Source organism: Leuresthes tenuis, unplaced genomic scaffold (genome assembly GCF_036924035.1).
Source record: "Leuresthes tenuis unplaced genomic scaffold, fLeuTen1.0.hap1 SCAF_14, whole genome shotgun sequence".
NCBI classification, from domain to species: Eukaryota; Metazoa; Chordata; class Actinopteri; order Atheriniformes; family Atherinopsidae; genus Leuresthes; species Leuresthes tenuis.
In genome coordinates this window covers 31512782-31523870 of record NW_027325368.1, presented here as the reverse complement: position 1 = coordinate 31523870, position 11089 = coordinate 31512782, and the positions used below count along the sequence as shown (strand labels likewise).

Below are 11089 nucleotides of genomic sequence, written 5' to 3'. Positions count from 1 at the left end.
GACCTTTCTCTTATTGAAAAGTTAAATTTTTTTTCAATGGGACTTATAAATCCATTGAAACAGCTGTTTGTTGTCAGGGGACACAGCCTGTCCTCCTCTGTCTCTCTCTGGCTTTTGTGTGGTTAACCTCACTCACTCTGTATAAAGCAGGCAGGTTTCACCAGAACAAGCCTGAATCTCATTTTTCAGACTGGATTTGAAATATCTGGCAACTAGCAGCTCTCAGCTCTCATCTGTGTGTGTGTGTGTGGACGGGCAGAAGACGGGCAGCAGCTGGGCACCCATCAAAATTTCTTCAGAAATTTTCTAGTTATGGGTGCCCCATGCCATAGGCAGGGCACACATATTACTATTGCTCATACTTATTATTATTTTTCCGCTTCCGTCACGTTTTTCGGCGCGCTACTCGTCCCACAGCGTTGGTCCGACTAAAATAAAAAATACATGGCTGCGTGCGCGCCGATGGGCAGAAGTGTGCTATTACTTTTCTCTCTCATTACTCGAAAGAAATAGCGGATAAATGGGAAAAAGCGGGCAAATTGTCAATGGGAAAATGAATGGAGAAGGCCTTAACGAGGCAGTTTTGGGCTCGAAGAGCCCAAAACTGCCTCACATTGGAGGCCTCTGAACTCAGCCATACAAGGTCACACACACATCATTCAAAGTTTGTGTGTGACAGGAAAGACTCAGCTTTAACTGTGGTAAAGGGCTTGTTAATAGCTTATACGGCTTTGACACAACGGCAGTTTACGTTTTAGGTGTCCAGAGGAGGTCGTCTAATGTCAGTTACACTCTAACTGTCACTCTAAAAATCTTTAAAAAACAATTTCTCGAACAAATGCCTCTCACGTCCAAAATATCTGCCTGATCTTGATAAATTATACATCAAAACGTAGGTATTTTAGTTGTCTTTCACCCAATGTGACTGTCATTGAGCTTGGCCTCACAGATTTCTCACAAATCCCCTCTGAGCGCAGAGAGGGAACATTCCATCCCATTATAAAACGGCCGAGCCCTGAAATCAGTGTGAAAAATCATTTTAAAACTGCCATAATAAAGGAGCCACGGGGGTTAGAAGAATAAAAATGACACCGCTGGCTTCCCCCGGGCCTTCTGGCGCTCACGGTGAAAGAATTATTCGGATACGACTTCTACTTTTCGAACAGCGAGCGTTTTGTTCCAGATTTCTGCCTCAATATGAAAACCCCATGATTTTAAGGGGACAAAGTGAGGTGCAGAATTCGGCAGTTGGCAGTTGGCAGGCACAGCTGTTGCCCATAGCAACTAATGCTGACCACACCCAAGAAGGCTGCCCTGTTCTATCACAGCTGATGAGGGCAGAGCCAAGATGGCGGATGAGGGCAGAGCCAAGCAGGCTGGCCTGCTGTAACAGCATTATGCCAGCCTGTTTTATCTGTGCTCCTAATACAATATAACATGACAGCCTCTGTCTGTCAGCAGGCAGCCAAAACTGTGAAAACAGCTTCATGCCAGCTGCTCACGAGACAAATGCGCGCGACAGCGCGCACTGACCCAACAGCGTCATGCTAGCCGCTCACGAGACAAATGCGCGCGACAGCGCGCACTGACCCAACAGCGTCATGCTAGCCGCTCACGAAACAAATGCGCGCGATAGCGCGCACTGACTCATATGCTTTCCATTATGATCAACACATCTATCATAACAGCGTCATTCTAGCCCTCACGAGACAAATGCGCGCGACAGCGCGCACTGACTCATATGTTTTCCATTATGATCAACACATCAGCTGTGATAACAGGTTCGTGCCACTCACGAGACAAATGCGCGCGACAGCGCGCACGGACTCATATGTTTTCCATTATGATCAGCTATCAACAGCGTCATGCTAGCCCTCACGAAACAAATGCGCGCGATAGCGCGCACTGACTCATATGTTTTCCATTATGATCAACACATCAGCTGTGATAACAGGTTCGTGCCACTCACGAGACAAATGCGCGCGACAGCGCGCACGGACTCATATGTTTTCCATTATGATCAACACTTCAGCTGTTTTAACAGCTTCATACCAGACGCTTGACGACACACGTCAGCAATTCCACTGTTTTCATTGGTTGTTGGATCGTCACTTCGCCCCTGCTTCTTGGAATATTCTTGAGTAGTCTTTCTGTCTGGCGAGCTTTGTTCAGGTAAGATCTATTTTTTGCTTGGTTTGGTTATATTGAACATTATCTGTCGTTGATCGTGGCGGAAATATGACCGTCTCCCAGTTAAATAAAGACGAGGTATTTGCTAATTTTCCTTCCGCCGATGTTTCGGTGTGACTGCTTTGTTTAGCATGCTACACTATAAACCCGCTGTTTGGCGTGGAATGCTATGAAGGCTATGAATTTACGTTGTGGTTATATTGAACATTATCTGTCGTTGATCGTGGCGGAAATATGACCGTCTTCCAGTTAAATAAAGACGAGGTATTTGCTAATTTTCCTTCCGCCGATGTTTCGGTGTGGCTGCCTTGTTTAGCATGCTACACTATTAGCCCGCTGTCTGGCGTGGAATGCTGTGAAAGCTATGAATTTACGTTGTGGTTATATTGAACATTATCTGTCGTTGATCGTGGCGGAAATATGACCGTCTCCCAGTTAAATAAAGACGAGGTATTTGCTAATTTTCCTTCCGCCGATGTTTCGGTGTGACTGCTTTGTTTAGCATGCTACACTATTAGCCCGCTGTCTGGCGTGGAATGCTGTGAAAGCTATGAATTTACGTTGTGGTTATATTGAACATTATCTGTCGTTGATCGTGGCGGAAATATGACCGTCTCCCAGTTAAATAAAGACAACGTATTTGCTAATTTTCCTTCCGCCGATGTTTCTGTGTGCCTGCCTTAGCTTAGCATGCTACATTGTTAGCCCGCAGCCTGAACTTGAACGCGCTCGACGGCAAAAGCTTGTTCAAATTGAACTTGTTGGAATATGAATTTAATGAGTTTATTTCAGTATAAGGCTTGTGTTGACCAGTTATATTGAACATTATCTGTCGTTGATCGTGGCGGAAATATGACGTCTTCGAGTTAAATAAAGACAACGTATTTGCTAATTTTCCTTCCGCCGATGTTTCTGTGTGCCTGCCTTAGCTTAGCATGCTACATTGTTAGCCCGCAGCCTGAACTTGAACGCGCTCGACGGCAAAAGCTATTTGCTGGTGTCGAATGAGTCAGAATGTGAATGCATTGTGATTTGAACAGAATATGGCTTGTGTTCAGTGCTCATTTAGCTTATTTATCCATTTTTATGTCTATTTATTCATCTATTTATTCGTCTATATATTCTCAAGTCATGAGCACTTTTGAATTATAATCATGGTATTTTATTTGACAGTTGGCAATTATGTTAATTATTGTACATATCTTCCAATCAGTGAAATATGAACTTTGAGGATCATGGCTTAACTAGTAGAGTGTGATTCCTCCTGATTGCTGTACCGTGCTGGCACGGTGATGCTTTGACAATTAGTTTATCATCCTTGACCATGTTTTTGTGAGAAGAGTATCATGAGTTTGTTCAGTTGGAGAGCTACACCACCAGTGATGACAAGCTCAGAGAAGGCAGACAGGACAGAGACGGAGAAGCTTCAGTCAGACAGAGAAAAAGATGAAACTGAGGTAAATGTTGGAGTCAAAGGTTCAGAGTTACACCTCACACTTCACTCTGTTTAACGTGAATCCTTAACTCATAACATCACCAGATTGTTCCATTTATTCATTAGAAGTTATCATGCTTTTGTTTTTCTTCTGTCAGAGAAACCAAACACCCCCCCCCCCCCCCCACCAGAAAACACTGATGCAGCATCTTCAGTTGGAGAAGCAGGACCTCATTAGATGTAACGCTGCACTTACAGGTGAGACTTCTACATGTATGAAGACAGTTTCAGTGCTTTTCATCATGTGTGCTTGGTGCTAATTTCATGATTGTTGTCTCCAGCTTTTAAAACATGAGCAACCAGCATGAATCCAGACTACAGTCATCATGCAGATGCTGCAGAGACGGACAAAAAGGTCTAAAGTAAGTACTGACACTTCCCCTCACAGCTCACATACAGTAAGGGTGTCTGTTTATGATTAATGCTGTTAATGATTGTGTGTCCAGCTTTCCATCTGAGGTCCTGCTGAACCGAACACCTGCCCTTCCACAGGAGGATTCAAACTGCATCGTGACGTGTCCAAGGAGAAGAACTATGAAAAAAGGTGAGTGTTTTTATCTTTACTCAATACATTGATTGTACTTTAAATATTTTTTGTGTTCAATCAAAAAAAAGAAAATTTATCTACATGAAACTCAACATTTGGTTTCCTCTCTTTTTGTCTTATGAAGCAGAGAAAGACTCCCATCAGCTGCAGTGACCCAAACAACCTTCAGCAAACACAGATGTGACCGAGGACTCCGATGAAGACTGGAGTTTCTATCACCATAGGACAGAGGTAAGATTTGAATGTTGTTGGGTTTAATGTCCTCATGTCTTCCTCTTACTGTGATGGTGAATGCTTACAGATAGTTCTCTACACAGGGACCCCTATTATAGACTGTGACATGTTAAAGTTTATCAAAACTGACTGAATTATAATGAGCTGTTGTTGCTAAATAAACACATTTAAACTGTCAGTATGTCTGAACATTACTTTCTGTCCTCCTCCTCTGGGATCTCTGCTTCAACCCCCCCAAAAGGGGACTCGGTTGGCTAAAAGACCAGTAACTGAGCAGGTGATTGGCTGTTTAAACTGTCCTCCTTAATCAGGTAAACATAATGGCTGCCACCATTTAAAGTGTAAAGTGGTTCATTGTGTGATTAAGACATTAAAAACCTTGTTTAAGCCATCTATTAAGCCAGCCGTCTGTCCCTCATGCTGCCCAAAGCAGGCAGGTTTCACCACAGCAGGCCAGGATCTCAAATGTTAAACTATGTTTCAGCTTATCTCTGTACCTTAGTTTAATACTGAAATACCTAATGCTTGACTGGCAACTAGCAGGTCTCTCAGCACAGCACAGCTCTCATCTGTGTGTGTGTGTGTGGACGGGCAGAAGACGGGCAGCAGCTGGGCACCCATCAAAATTTCTTCAGAAATTTTCTAGTATTACCATTACAACTGAAAGTTCCATCACGTGTCACCACGGTCGACGCGCTTCTCCTCCCACAGTTTTCGCCAAACCCATACACATCATACATCAAAACGTGCGTCTGGGTCTGCAGAAGTGTGCTTGTATCTTTCTCTCTCATTACTAAAATGGTTTTTGAGAAATTGACCTTAGAATCAGCACTGTCCCTCTCCATTAGAAATACAGGGAAATCCACAGAAACCACACTAATCACAGCCTAAAACCTCCTTAACATCCACAATTTCTGTTAAAACTGGAAAAATTCTTGCTCAAGATGAAGCTATTTATGTCTTCTTTCCATATTTGTGCTATAAATTATGCTTTTTCTTTCAAATCACCTCAGATTCAGAGCAAAGTCACACATTTTCACTAAAAACAGGCCCTCTCCATTAGAAATCCACAGAAACCACACTAATCACAGCCTAAAACCTCCTTAACATCCACAATTTCTCTTAAAACTGGATAAATTCTAGCTTAACGTGAAGCTATTTATGTCTTCTTTCCATATTTGTGCTTTAACTTATGCTTTTTCTCTCAAATCACCTCTGATTCAGAGCAAAATCACACATTTCCATGATAAACAGGCCCTCCTTCACTCATTTAAAGTGACAGTGAGGGCTGCATTCAAACTGCTATAAAACCTATATTTTACACAGGACCTTGATATAAATCACATCAGTGTCTTCAGCAGACCTTTCTCTTACTGAAAAGTTAATTTTTTTTTAATTTTGACTTTTAAATCCATTGAAACAGCTGTTTGTTGTCAGGGGACACAGCCTGTCCTCCTCTGTCTCTCTCTGGCTCCTGTGTGGTTAACCTCACTCATGCTGTATAAAGCAGGCAGGTTTCACCAGAACAAGCCAAAATCTCATTTTTCAGACTGGATTTGAAATATCTGGCAACTAGCAGCTTCTCTGTCTCTCTGTGTGTGTGTGTGGACGGGCAGAAGACGGGCAGCAGCTGGGCACCCATCAAAATTTCTTCAGAAATTTTCTAGTTATGGGTGCCCCATGCCATAGGCAGGGCACACATATTACTATTGCTCATACTTATTATTATTTTTCCGCTTCCGTCACGTTTTTCGGCGCGCTACTCGTCCCACAGCGTTGGTCCGACTAAAATAAAAAATACATGGCTGCGTGCGCGCCGATGGGCAGAAGTGTGCTATTACTTTTCTCTCTCATTACTCGAAAGAAATAGCGGATAAATGGGAAAAAGCGGGCAAATTGTCAATGGGAAAATGAATGGAGAAGGCCTTAACGAGGCAGTTTTGGGCTCGAAGAGCCCAAAACTGCCTCACATTGGAGGCCTCTGAACTCAGCCATACAAGGTCACACACACATCATTCAAAGTTTGTGTGTGACAGGAAAGACTCAGCTTTAACTGTGGTAAAGGGCTTGTTAATAGCTTATACGGCTTTGACACAACGGCAGTTTACGTTTTAGGTGTCCAGAGGAGGTCGTCTGATGTCAGTTACACTCTAACTGTCACTCTAAAAATCTTTAAAAAACAATTTCTCGAACAAATGCCTCTCACGTCCAAAATATCTGCCTGATCTTGATAAATTATACATCAAAACGTAGGTATTTTAGTTGTCTTTCACCCAAGGTGACTGTCATTGAGCTGGGCCTCACAGATTTCTCACAAATCCCCTCTGAGCGCAGAGAGGGAACATTCCATCCCATTATAAAACGGCCGAGCCCTGAAATCAGTGTGAAAAATCATTTTAAAACTGCCATAATAAAGGAGCCACGGGGGTTAGAAGAATAAAAATGACACCGCTGGCTTCCCCCGGGCCTTCTGGCGCTCACGGTGAAAGAATTATTCGGATACGACTTCTACTTTTCGAACAGCGAGCGTTTTGTTCCAGATTTCTGCCTCAATATGAAAACCCCATGATTTTAAGGGGACAAAGTGAGGTGCAGAATTCGGCAGTTGGCAGTTGGCAGGCACAGCTGTTGCCCATAGCAACTAATGCTGACCACACCCAAGAAGGCTGCCCTGTTCTATCACAGCTGATGAGGGCAGAGCCAAGATGGCTGATGAGGGCAGAGCCAAGATGGCTGATGAGGGCAGAGCCAAGATGGCTGATGAGGGCAGAGCCAAGCAGGCTGGCCTGCTGTAACAGCATTATGCCAGCCTGTTTTATCTGTGCTCCTAATACAATATAACATGACAGCCTCTGTCTGTCAGCAGGCAGCCAAAACTGTGAAAACAGCTTCATGCCAGCTGCTCACGAGACAAATGCGCGCGACAGCGCGCACTGACCCAACAGCGTCATGCTAGCCGCTCACGAGACAAATGCGCGCGACAGCGCGCACTGACCCAACAGCGTCATGCTAGCCGCTCACTAGACAAATGCGCGCGACAGCGCGCACTGACCCAACAGCGTCATGCTAGCCGCTCACGAGACAAATGCGCGCGACAGCGCGCACTGACCCAACAGCGTCATGCTAGCCGCTCACGAGACAAATGCGCGCGACAGCGCGCACTGACCCAACAGCGTCATGCTAGCCGCTCACGAAACAAATGCGCGCGATAGCGCGCACTGACTCATATGTTTTCCATTATGATCAACACATCAGCTGTGATAACAGGTTCGTGCCACTCACGAGACAAATGCGCGCGATAGCGCGCACGGACTCATATGTTTTCCATAATGATCAACACGTCAGCTGTTTTAACAGCTTCATACCAGACGCTTGACGACACACGTCAGCAATTCCACTGTTTTCATTGGTTGTTGGATCGTCACTTCGCCCCTGCTTCTTCGAATATTCTTGAGTAGTCTTTCTGTCTGGCGAGCTTTGTTCAGGTAAGATCTATTTTTTGCTTGGTTTGGTTATATTGAACATTATCTGTCGTTGATCGTGGCGGAAATACGACCGTCTTCCAGTTAAATAAAGACGAGCTATTTGCTAATTTTCCTTCCGCCGATGTTTCGGTGTGTCTGCCTTGTTTAGCATGCTACGCTATTAGCCCGCTGTCTGGCGTGGAATGCTGTGAAAGCTATGAATTTACGTTGTGGTTATATTGAACATTATCTGTCGTTGATCGTGGCGGAAATACGACCGTCTTCGAGTTAAATAAAGACGAGGTATTTGCTAATTTTCCTTCCGCCGATGTTTCGGTGTGACTGCCTTGTTTAGCATGCTACGCTATTAGCCCGCTGTCTGGCGTGGAATGCTGTGAAAGCTATGAATTTACGTTGTGGTTATATTGAATATTATCTGTCGTTGATCGTGGCGGAAATACGACCGTCTCCCAGTTAAATAAAGACGAGGTATTTGCTAATTTTCCTTCCGCCGATGTTTCGGTGTGACTGCTTTGTTTAGCATGCTACACTATTAGCCCGCTGTCTGGCGTGGAATGCTGTGAAAGCTATGAATTTACGTTGTGGTTATATTGAACATTATCTGTCGTTGATCGTGGCGGAAATATGACCGTCTCCCAGTTAAATAAAGACGAGGTATTTGCTAATTTTCCTTCCGCCGATGTTTCGGTGTGACTGCTTTGTTTAGCATGCTACACTATTAGCCCGCTGTCTGGCGTGGAATGCTGTGAAAGCTATGAATTTACGTTGTGGTTATATTGAACATTATCTGTCGTTGATCGTGGCGGAAATATGACCGTCTCCCAGTTAAATAAAGACGAGGTATTTGCTAATTTTCCTTCCGCCGATGTTTCTGTGTGCCTGCCTTAGCTTAGCATGCTACATTGTTAGCCCGCAGCCTGAACTTGAACGCGCTCGACGGCAAAAGCTTGTTCAAATTAAACTTGTTGGAATATGAATTTAATGAGTTTATTTCAGTATAAGGCTTGTGTTGACCAGTTATATTGAACATTATCTGTCGTTGATCGTGGCGGAAATATGACGTCTTCGAGTTAAATAAAGACAACGTATTTGCTAATTTTCCTTCCGCCGATGTTTCTGTGTGCCTGCCTTAGCTTAGCATGCTACATTGTTAGCCCGCAGCCTGAACTTGAACGCGCTCGACGGCAAAAGCTATGTGCTGGTGTCGAATGAGTCAGAATGTGAATGCATTGTGATTTGAACAGAATATGGCTTGTGTTCAGTGCTCATTTAGCTTATTTATCCATTTTTATGTCTATTTATTCATCTATTTATTCGTCTATATATTCTCAAGTCATGAGCACTTTTGAATTATAATCATGGTATTTTATTTGACAGTTGGCAATTATGTTAATTATTGTACATATCTTCCAATCAGTGAAATATGAACTTTGAGGATCATGGCTTAACTAGTAGAGTGTGATTCCTCCTGATTGCTGTACCGTGCTGGCACGGTGATGCTTTGACAATTAGTTTATCATCCTTGACCATGTTTTTGTGAGAAGAGTATCATGAGTTTGTTCAGTCGGAGAGCTACACCACCAGTGATGACAAGCTCAGAGAAGGCAGACAGGACAGAGACGGAGAAGCTTCAGTCAGACAGAGAAAAAGATGAAACTGAGGTAAATGTTGGAGTCAAAGGTGCAGAGTTACACCTCACACTTCACTCTGTTTAACGTGAATCCTTAACTCATAACATCACCAGATTGTTCCATTTATTCATTAGAAGTTATCATGCTTTTGTTTTTCTTCTGTCAGAGAAACCAAACACCCCCCCCCCCCCAGAAAACACTGATGCAGCATCTTCGGTTGGAGAAGCAGGACCTCATTAGATGTAACGCTGCACTTACAGGTGAGACTTCTACATGTATGAAGACAGTTTCAGTGCTTTTCATCATGTGTGCTTGGTGCTAATTTCATGATTGTTGTCTCCAGCTTTTAAAACATGAGCAACCAGCATGAATCCAGACTACAGTCATCATGCAGATGCTGCAGAGACAGACAAAAAGGTCTAAAGTAAGTACTGACACTTCCCCTCACAGCTCACATACAGTAAGGGTGTCTGTTTATGATTAATGCTGTTAATGATTGTGTGTCCAGCTTTCCATCTGAGGTCCTGCTGAACCGAACACCTGCCCTTCCACAGGAGGATTCAAACTGCATCGTGACGTGTCCAAGGAGAAGAACTATGAAAAAAGGTGAGTGTTTTTATCTTTCCTCAATACATTGATTGTACTTTGGATATTTTTTGTGATGAATCAAAAACAAGAAAATTTATCTACATGAAACTCAACATTTGGTTTCCTCTCTTTTTGTCTTATGAAGCAGAGAAGGACTCCCATCAGCTGCAGTGACCCAAACAACCTTGAGCAAACACAGATGTGACCGAGGACTCCGATGAAGACTGGAGTTTCTATCACCATAGGACAGAGGTAAGATTTGAATGTTGTTGGGTTTAATGTCCTCATGTCTTCCTCTTACTGTGATGGTGAATGCTTACAGATATTTCTCTACACAGGGACCCCTATTATAGACTGTGACATGTTAAAGTTTATCAAAACTGACTGAATTATAATGAGCTGTTGTTGCTAAATAAACACATTTAAACTGTCAGTATGTCTGAACATTACTTTCTGTCCTCCTCCTCTGGGATCTCTGCTTCAACCCCCCCAAAAGGGGACTCGGTTGGCTAAAAGACCAGTAACTGAGCAGGTGATTGGCTGTTTAAACTCTCCTCCTTAATCAGGTAAACATAATGGCTGCCACCATTTAAAGTGTAAAGTGGTTCATTGTGTGATTAAGACATTAAAAACCTTGTTTAAGCCATCTATTAAGCCAGCCGTCTGTCCCTCATGCTGCCCAAAGCAGGCAGGTTTCACCACAGCAGGCCAGGATCTCAAATGTTAAACTATGTTTGAGCTTATCTCTGTACCTTAGTTTAATACTGAAATACCTAATGCTTGACTGGCAACCAGCAGGTCTCTCAGCACAGCACAGCTCTCATCTGTGTGTGTGTGTGGACGGGCAGAAGACGGGCAGCAGCTGGGCACCCATCAAAATTTCTTCAGAAATTTTCTAGTTATTATTATTCTTCCGTTT

The 11089-nt window shown here is 43.5% G+C and overlaps 2 long non-coding RNA genes across 2 annotated transcripts; both read left to right on the top strand.

The window, feature by feature from the left end:
• The first annotated feature begins 3794 nt into the window (after nt 1–3794).
• LOC140268314 (uncharacterized) lies at nt 3795–4624 on the top strand. The gene is made up of 4 exons (XR_011907528.1): nt 3795–3883; nt 3967–4047; nt 4132–4229; nt 4357–4624. It is a non-coding gene; the product is annotated as an uncharacterized lncRNA (long non-coding RNA).
• Nucleotides 4625–9764: 5140 nt separating this feature from the next.
• Nucleotides 9765–10173, top strand: LOC140269369 (uncharacterized). The gene is made up of 3 exons (XR_011907613.1): nt 9765–9842; nt 9926–10006; nt 10091–10173. It is a non-coding gene; the product is annotated as an uncharacterized lncRNA (long non-coding RNA).
• Nucleotides 10174–11089: the final 916 nt, after the last annotated feature.